The 13,490-nt window shown below is 39.7% G+C and overlaps 2 protein-coding genes across 17 annotated transcripts in view; one reads left to right on the plus strand and one right to left on the minus strand.

The window, feature by feature from the left end:
* LOC140458136 (voltage-dependent calcium channel subunit alpha-2/delta-4-like) overlaps positions 1-13,490 on the plus strand; it is a 491,615-nt gene that overhangs the window by 305,653 nt on the left and 172,472 nt on the right. The window lies entirely within an intron of this gene.
* The window catches only part of LOC140458138 (leucine-rich repeat and transmembrane domain-containing protein 2-like), a 149,681-nt gene that overhangs the window by 41,397 nt on the left and 94,794 nt on the right, over positions 1-13,490 (minus strand). For 2 of the 11 annotated variants that reach the window (XM_072552271.1, XM_072552270.1), the window contains exon 1: positions 1,816-1,966. The exons of 8 other annotated variants lie outside the window; for them this stretch is intronic. The gene's annotated coding sequence lies outside the window, so the exon portion shown is untranslated. Of the gene's footprint in view, positions 1-572; positions 602-1,815; positions 1,967-13,490 lie in introns of those variants that run through there. One more of the 11 variants, XM_072552273.1, reaches the window with a different exon arrangement.

Consider the following 13,490-nt stretch of genomic DNA (forward strand, 5'->3'; position numbering starts at 1 on the left):
TTGCAACCTTTTCAGCTGAGTAAGTCATTTTAACCATAGGAGTGATGCTTTACTGGGATTGAGTGTCTGTAAAGGATATTACTGGGAAAAGTATTTCTTTTTTTTGTCGTGTTTATGATAAAATCTTTCAATTTCTTTTATTTGTGTATTCTGGAATCTGACTGAATAGTCCCGTATCACTATTAACTGGCTCTTGACCATATTTACTTGATTATAAATACAAAAGTCATATGGTACACTTGGTTGAAAAGAAATTCAAAGTAATTGTCTGCTTCACTGTAGTACCTTATATAATTCATATTATTTCTTACATCAACAAATAATTGCCTATACATGTTGTTCCCCTTCCAACTGAGAATTAACATAAACTGATCATTCTATAACTTAATCATTATGATGTTTGATAGCCCTCATTATAACAGATTAACATTACACCACTGTTTCTAATGCCCTGTATGGCAGCCTTTCTTAAATAGTCACTTTAGATTACATCCCTCACTGTAGCACCCCACTTTGAAACATAGCATCACTAAACCACAATGTAAAGATATATCAAGTAGATGTTCACTTACATAGACATGAGTACATCCAGACAAGATGACTGTGAGACAAGTACAAAGAGGGTGAGAAATCAGAAGATAAACACAGGTCCTGAAAGACTGTCTGACATTGATACAGGTAAATATAGGTGCAGTGAAGCAGACTTGCTGATGTGATAAAAATAGACATAGACGTTAACAGATAAACACAAGCACAGAAAAATCAAAGTCAAGCAAAGAGCAGAAGACTGACAAAGGAGCAAAGTTACAAGACATAGAATGATGGATGTGCTCGTACACAGATGTAGTCAGACTAGTAAACAGATATATATATGACCACCGGCAAATTGTTATGGCTATAAATAGAGAGCTAGAGAAACTAGCAGGCAAGTAACTACAGATAAGTACTTATTGCAGGTATGTGGACCCACAAATGAAAAGAATATGTACAGACAGACTGATTGAAGGACAGCCTCAAGTACAGTTGAACTGGTTTGTACAGTCAGTTAAATTGATAAATAACATGGAATACATTGAGTGCAAGCTTGGGCCCAGGGTCTGCATTTACATAAACATCCACCTGTGACAATAAAGATGAAACTAAATATTGTGTGAAGGAATGCATCTAACCGAGCCATTTTCATTATACATACAGCTCGGTGAGGGAAGAGCTATATCACAGATGCACAGTCAGCACTGAATTTAATGTGATTATCCAAATGCCTGTCTGTTCATAAACTATAAAATGCACAGTAGATAACATCCAACCCATGTGTAAAAATAGGAAGGATAAAGGCAATAGACACACATAAATATGAAGTCAAGATAAAAATAAACATTTAAGATATGCACATAGACCCTAAGATTTGATGCAATGTACAGATTTCTATGCTACAGCAATATAGTTACAGAATTATACAGGGACAAATAAATTGACTGAAGTGTATGAATTTCAAAGACAGTACAATTTAACAGAAATATCACAATACTTTGGAGCATGCAGAAATTAGTAGCAAACAATTTAGAGAATAAAGGATTTCTGATAAGACATGGTTAGCTCTTGCCACTCATCCCTGCATTGCAACTTCATGCTCATTCAACAAATGTGATACAATAATTCAAAAGGAGAGATCTGCTGTGGATTGACCCAAAATGTTTTCCTTGTTTGGAATCCTCTTGAAAATACAGAGGAAGGCACAGATCCTGTTCTAATGTTTAGTCTCCAAACCATTCTCTGAACCATTCATATTGCAACAAAAGATTTGAATGCACTTACATGTCACCTTGATTTTTCAATTTCTCACTCATTCTAATTGCTCAGCTGGATCTTGTTTCCATTTTGTTGTTACCACATTGTAAGGTGCTGACTAGGAAGCAGTAAGCCCTCTGGCACATTTCTCTTTCTGATGGTATTGGGACTGTGCAGTTTCACCACTGCTGCTGCTGTGTTATAGATAGTAACTTGAGATCTGCTTCCTGCTCTACTTACTGCTGATCAGCTGACAAAGCAGAGATCTGGCAGATGAATTGGTCACTTCCTAATATTTTAGAGATGGATGAGTCAAATTAAATAATGTGACATATAATTGGAAATATTTCTGTTCCGTTTGTTTATTTTTACAATGACCCCTCCTAATATTATTTCCAAATACAATATTTTCAAATTCAATTTATTTTAATATCCAAAAGCATTCTTATTGAACAACAAAAGTATAACGTTTTGTTCCAAAGTACAGTGTCATTTAAATAGCTGTTCTAAGATGTCAGAAAGCATGAATGAGAAAAGAAAAAGCTTGCTTGGAATATGTGCAGTTTCCCTTTATAAAAGAAGGACTTGGGTTGACATTTATATTGCATTTTATCACTTCCCTTAAACATTTCAACTTATAACCATAGAACCAAAGAAATGATACAGCAGAGAAGGGAGTCATACAGCCCATCTTGTCCATGCCGACCCAAAGAGACCCAGATGCCCTTTCTAATCTCATTTTCCTGTACACAGCCCATTGCCCTGCAGCTTACAGCACATAGGCATAGATCTGGGTATTTTCTAAAAGAGTTTAAGGTCTCTGACTCCAACTCAGGCAGCAAACTCACTAACCTGTGTAAAGAAGATTTTTGTCACGTCCCCTCTAATGCTTTTGCCACTTATGAACCTATGACCCTTGGTTTTTAAACTTGCTGCCAAGGGAAACAGTTACCTCCCATGTACCCCTACATCTCGCAATTTTCTATACCTCATTCATGTCACTCCTCAGCCTTCTCTGTTGCAAGGAAAACAATCCCAACCACTCCAATCTCTCATAACTACAACTCCAGTCCTGGAAACATTCAACTAAATCTTTGCTGCATTCTCTCCAGAGCAATTATGTCCTTCCTGTAATGTGGTGACCAGAACTGCACACAGTCCTCCAGTTGTGGTCTCACCAGTGTCTTATACAGTTTCATCATTGCATGCCTACATTTGTATTCTTTACTTCTGCCAATGAAGGAGAATATTCCATATTCCTTTTTCTACTACCTTATCAACATGTACTGCTCCCTTTAAGGACCCATGCACTTGCTTGCCAACGTCATCTCACTTCATCTATTCCTCTCAGTATATTCCCATTTATTGTGAATTTCGTTTTACTGTTTGACCTCCCTAAATGCATTATCTCACACTTATCAGAGTTGAACTCCATCTGTCACTTTCCTGCCCATTCCACCAATCCATCTACATCATTTTGGAGCTTACAACTATTCTCTACACTATCCATTACATGGTCAATATTTGTGCCTTCTGAAGATTTCCCAATTCTGCCCCTCACATTCAAATCCATTCATATATAAAACAAAAAGCAGGGGCCCAGCATCAAGTCCTATAGAACACCAATTGAAACAGCTTTCCATTCGCAAAGACAGTCAACAACTATCACCCTTTCTAAGCCAACTTTGGATCAAATTCGACACCTTACCCTGTATTCCATGGGATTTTACCTTTTTGACCAGACTGCCAAGTGGGGACTTTGTCAAATGCCTTACTAAAATCTATGTAGACAACATCCACTGCAGTACCCTCATCAATCCTCCTTGTCACTTCCTCAAATAATTCAATCAAATTTGTAAGGCATGACCTTCCCTTAACAAAGCCATGTTGACTAATCCTAATGGTTCCATTCCTTTCTAAGTGACAGTTTGTCTAATCTCTCAGGATTGACTCTAACAATTTGTCTACTTCTAAAGTAAAACTAACTGGCCTATAATTGTTTGGCATTTCCTTTGTAACCTTTTGAAAGTCTGAAACCACATTTGCATTTCTCCAGTCCTCTGGCACCTCACCTGTATCTAGTAAAGATTTGAAAATAATCTGAAAAGCATCTACTATTTCCTCCCTGACCACCTTCAGCATTCTAGTGAACAATCCATTTGGCCGTGGTGACTTATCCACTTTCCAGGATTCTAACACTTCTTCTCATGTTATGATTATTTTGTTCAATATTTCATAGTGCTCCTCTTGGACTACTAGATCTGCATCATCCTTTTCCTTAGTGAATATGGAAACAAAAAATTCATTTAAAATTCTTCCCATATTCTCGCACACAAGTTCCGTTCTTAATCTTTGATAAGTCACACATTTTCCATAACTTATCCTTTTGCCCTTTATATACTGGTAAAACGGCTTTGAGTTTTCCTTAATCTTACTTGCTAATATTTTTTCATGCCTTTTCATTGATCTCTTTATATTTTTCTTTACTTGATCCCTTACTTTCCATTCTCATCTGCAGTGTTAAGTTCTTTCCCCCTCCTTTTCTTTTTCTATTTAATCTTCCTCTGTATTTTTCTAGACAATGATGGGGGTCTAGATCTGGCAGTACACTTCTTATTTTGGGATGGGATATGTCTGCTTTGCACTCTAAGGATCTCATTTTTAGTGCCTCCCTCTATTTGACCATTGATTTATCATTTTGCAGTCCGGTCCAGTCCACCTCAGTCAAATTACTTCTCAGTTTTGGAAAATCTGTTTTCCCCAGTTTAAAACTTTTATTCCTGATTTATTTCTGTCCTTTTCCATAATAATACTAAATCTAACTGAACAGTGGCCACTATCCTAGGTATGATTGTCCACAGTCACTTTCCCATCTTCATTTCCCAAAACTAAATCCAAATTTGCATCTCCTCTCATTTGGCTTGTTACACATTGTTTACATTTTTTTATCCTGGACAAAGTATGTGAATTTTTCACCTTCAATGCTCCTTATATTTTTTTGAAAGCCAGTTGATGGGATAGTTGAAGTCTCCTAAGATTATTGCCCTCCTGTTCCTACAGGCAGAATTATGTGTATATCTATGTTCTCTTACTCTCTCACTATTTGGGGATCTATAGTATACTCTGAGTACTGTGCCTGCCTCTTTTTTATTTCTAAACTCAACCCATAAAGCTTTATTCATTAACCCATTTAGTGTATCATCCCTTCTCAAAATTGTAATTATATTTTAACCAATATTGCTACCACCTCCCCTCCTTTTTTGTAACTCACCCTGTCCTGTAGATAATATTTTACAGCAAGATCCTTGAAAATGTCAGAAAAAATTGTCCCAAAAGTGTTGCATGAGGGAATAATGGCAATTATATATCAAACCATTATTGAATACTATATTACCCTGAACAAGTAGAATGGGACACAGTTGTATATCTGACATGAAGGACAGTGTCTCTAACAATGTAAATTGCTCTAAATTGTCCTTGATTGCCACACTAATGTGCTGTTTGAACTCAGATGAGAGTGCAATCAGCTGGGCCAGGCTGATCCTAGACATTTGAAGATGCTGCACACAGGTTTCAGACAGGCCAGCACAAATCAATTTGCTTTGAACTCCATGTGGTTTATGTATTTCCAGAAAAAAAAATTCCTTACAAAGCCAATCAGAATGAAACTCTAGATCAGCCTTCTTACTTTACATCCTACATTATTCATCTTTAATCAATTACTTACTGAAGCATGATGTTTCCATGGTTTCATGCACACAGGAACATTTTCCCTTCATACAGTATTGATCATCACTAATTTATTAAACTTACTGTAAATTTACAAATTAATACAGGTTGAAAAATAATAATTAATAATAACAATGGTAAACTTTGAGGCCCATACGATAGGGAATCTGAGAAACATAGAAGATAGGAGCAATTGTAGGCCATTCAACCCTTCAAACCTGCTCACTTATTCATCATGATCATAGCTAAGCATTGAGGTCAATACTTTAATTCCACCACCTCCCATATCCTTTGATCCCTTTAGCTACAAGAGCTGTACCTACTTCCTTTTTGAAAACACATCATATTTTGGCCTTAACCATTTTCTGTGATAGTTCACCACTCCGTGGGTAAAGAAATTTCTCCTCATTGCAATCCAAAAAGGTTTACTCCTTATCCTTGCTATGAGTCCTTGATTTAGACCTCCTCCAGTCATAACATCCTTCCTGCACCTAACCTATTTACTCCATTACAACTTTATAGGTTTCAATGGGACCCCCTTCATTCTTCTAAATGCCAATGAATACAATCCTAACTGACTACATCTCTCCTTATACATAAATCCTACTATTCTTGGAATCAAGTTGGTAAACCTTCGCTGCACTCCGTTTGTAACAAAAACATCCTTCCTCAGTTAAGGGGATTGAAAGTGCACATAATGTTCCAGGTGTGACCTCACCAATTGCAGCAAATTATCCTTGTTCCTGTACTCAAATCCTCTCACTATGAAGGCCAATATACAGTTTGCTTTCTTTACTGCCTGCTGCCCATCATGCTTACTTTTAGCAACTGCGGCATGAAGCTACCTAGATCTCATTGAACATTCCACTCTTTCAATTTACAGACATTCAAGTAATAATCTGCCTTCTGACCTTTGCTATCAAATTGGATAATCTCACATTTATCCACATTTTACATCATATGCCATGCATTTTTCCTCTCATTCAGCTTATCCAAATCACATATCAACATCACTGCGTCTTCTTCACAGTTCACCCTTCCGTCAAGCTTTGTGTCATCTGCAAAATTTGAGGTGGTACATTTAGTTCCCTCATCCAAATCTTTAAGATATATATTAACATAGAAGAGAGGAAAATAATTAAGTTTGCACAGGGCTTGATCTACTTCAAAAGGTTATATAGGGAGTTGAGTCTGAGGAGATCATGAGGTTGGTTATGGCTTCAATCGATCACTGATCCTCTAATCCTCTATCCATGAGGAGCGAGAGTGGGAATGTGATCAGAATGTGTACAGATACAGCTCTTCCACCATTGGTAGCAAAATAATGTCTTATGTGTTTGTAAGGAAAAAGACAAGTGGAATGTAGGTGACACAGTGGCTCAGTGGTTAGCACTGCTGCCTTACAGTGCCAGGGACAGGTTTGATTCCAGCCTTGGAATCGAGGCTGTGTGGAGTATGCACATTCCCCCAGTGTCTGCATGATTTTCCTCCAGGTGCTCCAGTTTCCTCCCACAATTCAAAGATGTGCAGGTTAGGTGAATTGCCCATAGTGTTCAGGGATATATAGATTAGGTGCATTAGTCAGGGGTATATGTAGAGTAGAAGGGGAATGGGTCTGGGTGTGCTGTGCTTTGGAGAGTTGGTGTGGACTTGTTGGGCCAGATGGCCTGTTTCTGAATTGGTCTGCCTGACTTTAGGCAAGTTAGGCAATCAGTCCTTAAAGCTATTTTCCAGCTTATCAATAGCTCCGTAGTTAGTGATGGTTCAGACCTATCTGCCAAGAAATGTGAAGCATTTGTGTGCTTTCCAATGCAATGTAAGATGGATTTGAGCACACAGAGGAAACATGTCTACTGGAAATTTCCATTTTGCATAAAAGACAGTTCTAATTTGATCACATTTTGTTGGATTATGGGAAATAGCAAAACATTGTGGAAATAGTATTTGTTCAGGATAAAGTAAAAATCTGTTGTTAGTGGAATTTCTCAGCTGGACAATAATTATTTTGCTCAAATATCTGTAGTCTATTGTCCTCTTGGCCTCAGTCTAAACATTCTTGGAGTCAAGTTTCCACCCACCCCCAACCCTCAGTGTGAGAAAAAGTGAGAGTTACTGCCCTTGACATCAAGGTTTCCTTTGTCCAAATGTGTCATCAAGGAGTCATAAATAAACTGGAATTAAATAGATTCATTGGAAAATTCTCCAATGTGTGCAGTCACAGTTTGCACAAAATGAGATGGTTGTGGTTATTGGAGGTCAGTTATCTCAGCTCCAATACATAGTGTTCTAGGTCTAACTATACTCACTAACTTTATAAATGACCTTCCTCTAATCATAATTGATAGCCATGGGTGAGGTTTCAGAAGACTGGAGGATATACGTTATTTTAGAAAAGTAGTAAGGAAAAGTCAGTGAACTATTAATCGATGAGTCTGACATCAGTGGTGGGTAAGCTGTTAGAGAAAATTCTGAGGGACAGAATTTACATGTATTTGGAAAGACAAGGACTGACTAGGGATAGTCAACATGGCTTTGTGCATGGAAAATCATGTGTCACTAAATTGATTGAGTTTTTGAAGAAATGACAAAGATTGATGAACCAGAGCAGTAGACATTGGCTATATGGACTTCAGCAAGGTGCTCAACAAGGTACCTCATGGTAGACTGGTTAGCAAGGTTAGATCACATGGAATCTATGGAATTCTAGCCATTTGGACACAAAATTGGCTTGAAGGCAGGAGACGAGGGTGGTGAAGGATTGCTTTTCAGACTCGAGGCCTGTGACCAATGGCTTGCCATGAACATCTGTGCTAGGTCCACTCCTTTTTGTTATTCATATAAATGATTTGGATGTGAATATAGGAGGAATGGTTAGTTACTTTGCAGATGACACCAATATTGGAGGTGTAGTGGACAGGGAAGAAGGTTATCTCTGAATACAATGGAACCTTGAACAGATGGGTTGATAGGCTGAGGAGTGGCAGATGGAGTTTAATTTAGATTAATGTGAGGTGTTGCATTTTTGGTAAGGCAAATCAGGGTAGGACATCTGCACTTAATAGTAGGATCCTGGGGGTGTTGCCGAACAAGGAAACCTTGGGGTGCAGGTTCATAGTTCCTTGAATGTGGAGTCACAGGTAGCCAGGGTAGTGGTGATGACATTTGGTACACTTGCCTTTATTGGTCAATGCATTGAGTATTGGAGTTGGGATAGCATGATGTGGCTGCGTAGGACATTGGTTACTGCTGAAAATGTGTTGCTGGAAAAGCGCAGCAGGTCAGGCAGCATCCAAGGAACAGGAGAATCGACGTTTCGGGCATAAGGCCTTCTTCAGGAATCCTGAAGAAGGGCTTATGCCCGAAACGTCGATTCTCCTGTTCCTTGGATGCTGCCTGACCTGCTGCGCTTTTCCAGCAACACATTTTCAGCTCTGATCCCCAGCATCTGCAGTCCTCACTTTCTCCCCTAGGACATTGGTTAGGCCACTTTTGGAATACTGCATTGAATTCTGGTCTGCCCCCTATAGGAAATATATTGTTAAACTTGAAAGGTTTCAGAAAAGACTCACAAGGATATTGCCGGAGTTGGAGGGTTTGAGCTATTAGGAGAGGCTGAATAGCCTAGGGCAATTTTCCCTGGAGTGTTGGAGGCTGAGGGGTGACCTTATAGAGGTATGTAAAATCATAAGGAGCATAGATATGGTGAATAGCCAAGGTCTTTTTCCCATGTTAGGGGAGTCCAAAACTTGACAGCATAGTTTTAAGGTGAGAGGGGAAAGATTTAAATGGGCCAATGTTTTCATGCAGAGGGTGAATCATATATGGAATTAACTGCCTGAGGAAGTGGTAGAGGTTGGTACAATCACAACATTTAAAAGACATCTGCTTGGGTACATGAATAAGAAGAGTTTAGAGCAATATGGGCCAAATGCTGGCAAATGGGACTAGATTAATTTAGAATATTGGTTGGCATGGACAAATTGGACCGAAGTGTCTTTTTCCATGCTGTTCAACTCTTTGACTCGAATTAATAAAATACCAGCTCATATGAAGGTGAAATGAAGAACTGGTTTCAAGTGATACTTTGTAAATGATTCAGTGACATGTGAGTATCACTATGTCAAGTAACGTTCTGATGTAAACATATTCACAAAGCTCTACCTTTATCAACATTTCAGTTTCTGCCTTCACCTTCCCTGCATGTCACCCACAGGAGAGACTCCCAATGGCTGCACAACAATGCTCATTTGGAAGGCATGGCTGTCCTTTATTTGACTTTGTTAATCTCAAAGTATCAGGTCAAAATGAGGAAGAAAATCTTCTACTGATTACCATCTATGACCTTCTCTCAGATGATGAATTGTGTTCAACACAGAACAACTAATTTGGAAATAACATTTGAGTTTAGCAAGAAATCAAAGTGTATTCTGAGTCGAGAACTTCAGTGATGATCTCCAAGACTGATTGAGTATCACCACTGATGGTGCCTCCCACATCTGGAATAACATTGCTGCCAAACTGGACGTATGGCATAAAAACAGAAAGTGCTGGGGAAAGTCAGCAAGTCTGGCATCATCTATGGAGAGAGAAACAGAGTTAACAGTTAGAGTTGAATATGATTACTCTTCAGAACTTGAAGGAGCTGGAAAATTATGTTTTTTATGCTGTTGGCAGGGGTGGGGGGGGGGAGGGGGATGGTGTGGGGGAGGAGGACCAAGGAGAACAAATGGTGGGCATGCCCACAGCAAAAGACAAAGGCAGTGATAATAGCGATAAAGGAGGAGTGATAGAGATGTAAAATAAGGTTAAATGTTAGCTGTTCACCATCCATGTAGTATGTACATTTCTCTTCATCTTCTTTTCACAGCTACACCTGGATCTCTGGGTCTTGGGTGCTGTGACCAATATTTATCTATGTCAGAAAAGAAACGTAGATTCTCTGATTATTATCACATTGCTGTTTGTGGAGCTGTGAATGAACTGTTACATGCTTTCCACATTGCAACAATTACTATGCTTCTAAAGTACTTTGAGTTGTACAGCACTTTGGGTTATGAAAATTAATATCTAAATAGTAAAGGCTGTGGAGATCAAGTCATTGAGGTCTTTAAGATAGAGCTAGATTAATAAGTGGACCAAGATTTACTGGGAGAAAGGAGGAAAATGGGGTTGAGAAATATATCAGTCATAATCAAATGGTGAAGCAGACTTGATGGGCTGAATGGTTCAATTCTGCCCTGTCTCAAGTCTTAAATGCAAGTCTTTTCTTCCTTCCTGCTAAAGGTCTGAGTCTCGTCCAGGGCTATTGACCCCAACTATAACTCAGCTAAAGAGTTGAAGATTTGTGCTCCAAAACTGGCCAAACTCCTGGCCACACTGTTCCAATACAGTTATAACATTGGTATCTACCTAACAATGCGCTGCCTACAAAAATGGACAAAATCCAACTCACTCAATGATCACACATTAGTTCACTCTCAATCATCAAAGTAGTGGAGGCTTCATTAACAGTGCTATCCTGAGACACGAAGGTTATCATGAAGAACTTTCCTTCTCAGCCTCTCCCCTCACCTGAGGCATGGTAACCCTCAGATTAAACCACCACCAATCTTCTCCGTGATGACCATGATAAGAGTTTAATGCCTCCTACCACTAATTAGGATATAGGGAAGAACATATATGAGGAGGTAGAAAAGGCATATAAGAAAGGCATTATTACAATAATCATGGGGGACCTCAATATATAAGTGGCCTGGGAAAATTAGGTTGGTATCAGGTTTCAATAAAAGGAATTCATGGAACGTCTACAGATTTTTTTGTTTGGAGCAGGTTGTGGTAGATCCCACAAGGGAATAGAAAACTCTGGATTCAATGATGTGTGACGAGGCAGACTTTGATTAGGGAACTGGCGGTTAAGGAATCCTTAGGGGGCAGTGGCCATAATATTATAGAATTCATTCTGCAGTTTGAGAGGGCAAAGCTGGAATTTTGTGATGGTACAATAGTTGTGTAAAAGGTAACTACTAAACCATGAGGGAGGAGTTGGCCGGAGTTGATTGGAAGGAAAGCCTAGCAAGGAAGACCATGGAGCAGCAATGGCACATGTTTCTGGAGGCACAGCAGAAATTCATCCCAAAGAAGAAGAAACATATTAAGTGCAGATGAGGCAACCATGGCTGATGAGAGAAGCCAGGGACAGCATACAAGCAAAAGAAAAGCATACAATGTGGAAAAGATTATTGGGAAGTTAGAGGATCGGAAGCCTTTACAAATCACCAAAGGATAACTAAAAATAAGGAATGAGAAGATGAAATTTGAGAATAAGTTAGCCAGTAATATAGAAGAAGATTGCAAACCATTTTTTAGATATCTAGAAGGTAAAAGGAATGGGAGTGGACATTGAACTGCTGGAAAATGAGGCTGGAGAAGTGGTAATAGGGAACAAAGAAATTGCAGAGGAACAAAATAGTTCCTTCGCAGTAACTTTCACAGTGGAAGACACCAGCAACATACTCAAACTTCAAGAAGGTCAAGGGGCAGAGGTCAGTGTGGTGGCCATCACTGATGATAAGGTAGTGGAAGCTGAAGAGTCTAAGGCAAATTACCTGGACTGGATAGTCTACATGCCAGAGTTGGGAAGGAGATAGCTGAGGAGTGTACATGCATTAGTGGTGACCTATCAGGTATGGCCCCAGGTAAGGGAGGCAGAAGACAGGAAACTATAGGCTGATTAGCCTGACGACGCCGGTGATTGGTAATATATTAGAGTCTATTATTAAGGGTGAGATTGTGGTGTATTGAATTGAATTTATTGTCACATGTACTGAGGCACAATTTTATCTTGCGAGCAATACAGCAGATCACAGAATTAAGTAGCATAGATAAGTAAATAAGAGGTAAACAGCAGCAAAAACAAAACACACAGATACAGGTGAATGTTAAGAGCTTGTGAGTCCATTCAGTATTCTAACAGTAGTATAGAAACTGTTTCAAAACTGGCTGGTGCATGTGTTCAGGTTTCTGTAACTTCTCCCCGATGGTAGAGGTTGTAGAAAGACATTGCCAGGGTGGGATGGATCTTTGAGAACTCTGGCGGCCTTTCCTTGACAGCAGGGCTGGTAGATGGATTCTATAGATGGGAGGCTGGCCTTTGTGATTGTCCAGGCCGAGTTCACCACTCTCTGATCTTAAATGGTACTGTTGCCATACCAGGTGGTGATATATCCAGACAGAATACTCTCGATGGCGCATCTACAAAAGTTGACAAGGATATTCTCCATCGTGCCAAATTTCTTCAGCTGCCGGAGGAAGAAGAGACATTGTTGGGCCTTTGTAACCAGTGGGTCCACGTGAAGAATCTGAGAAAGCTTGTTGTTGATGACCACTCCCAGGAGCTTGACACTCTCTCCACTCGTTCCACTCTGTGCTGTTAAAATGTGTGGGGGACCATCCGCCAAAAGTCAATAATGAGTTCCTTGGTTTTGCTGGCATTGAGAGCTAGGTTGTTCTCAGTGCACCATTTTTCGAGGTCTTCCACCTCCCGTCTGTAGTCTGAGATTCGACTGACTATGGTGGTGTCATCAGCGAACTTGTAAATGGCATTAGTCTGGTATTTGGTGATGCAGTCAAGGGTATACAGTGAGTACAGTAGGAGGCTGAGTGCGTACCCCTGGGGGGCTCCAGTGTTGGATCAGGATTAGATTAGATTTTCTACAGGATGGAAACAGGCCCTTCGGCCCAACATGCTCACACCGCCCCTACAAAGAGTAACCCACCCAGAGCCATTCACCTACCCTATATTTACCCCTGACTAATGCACCTAACATTATGGGCAATTTAGCATGGCCAATTCACCTGACCTGCAAATCTTTGGATTGTGGGAGGAAACCGGAGCACCCAGAGACAGGGAGAATGTGCAAACTCCACACAGCCAATCACCTGAGGGTGGAATTGAACCCAGGACCCCGGTGCTG

This window comes from Chiloscyllium punctatum, chromosome 32 (genome assembly GCF_047496795.1).
Source record: "Chiloscyllium punctatum isolate Juve2018m chromosome 32, sChiPun1.3, whole genome shotgun sequence".
Classification (NCBI taxonomy): Eukaryota; Metazoa; Chordata; class Chondrichthyes; order Orectolobiformes; family Hemiscylliidae; genus Chiloscyllium; species Chiloscyllium punctatum.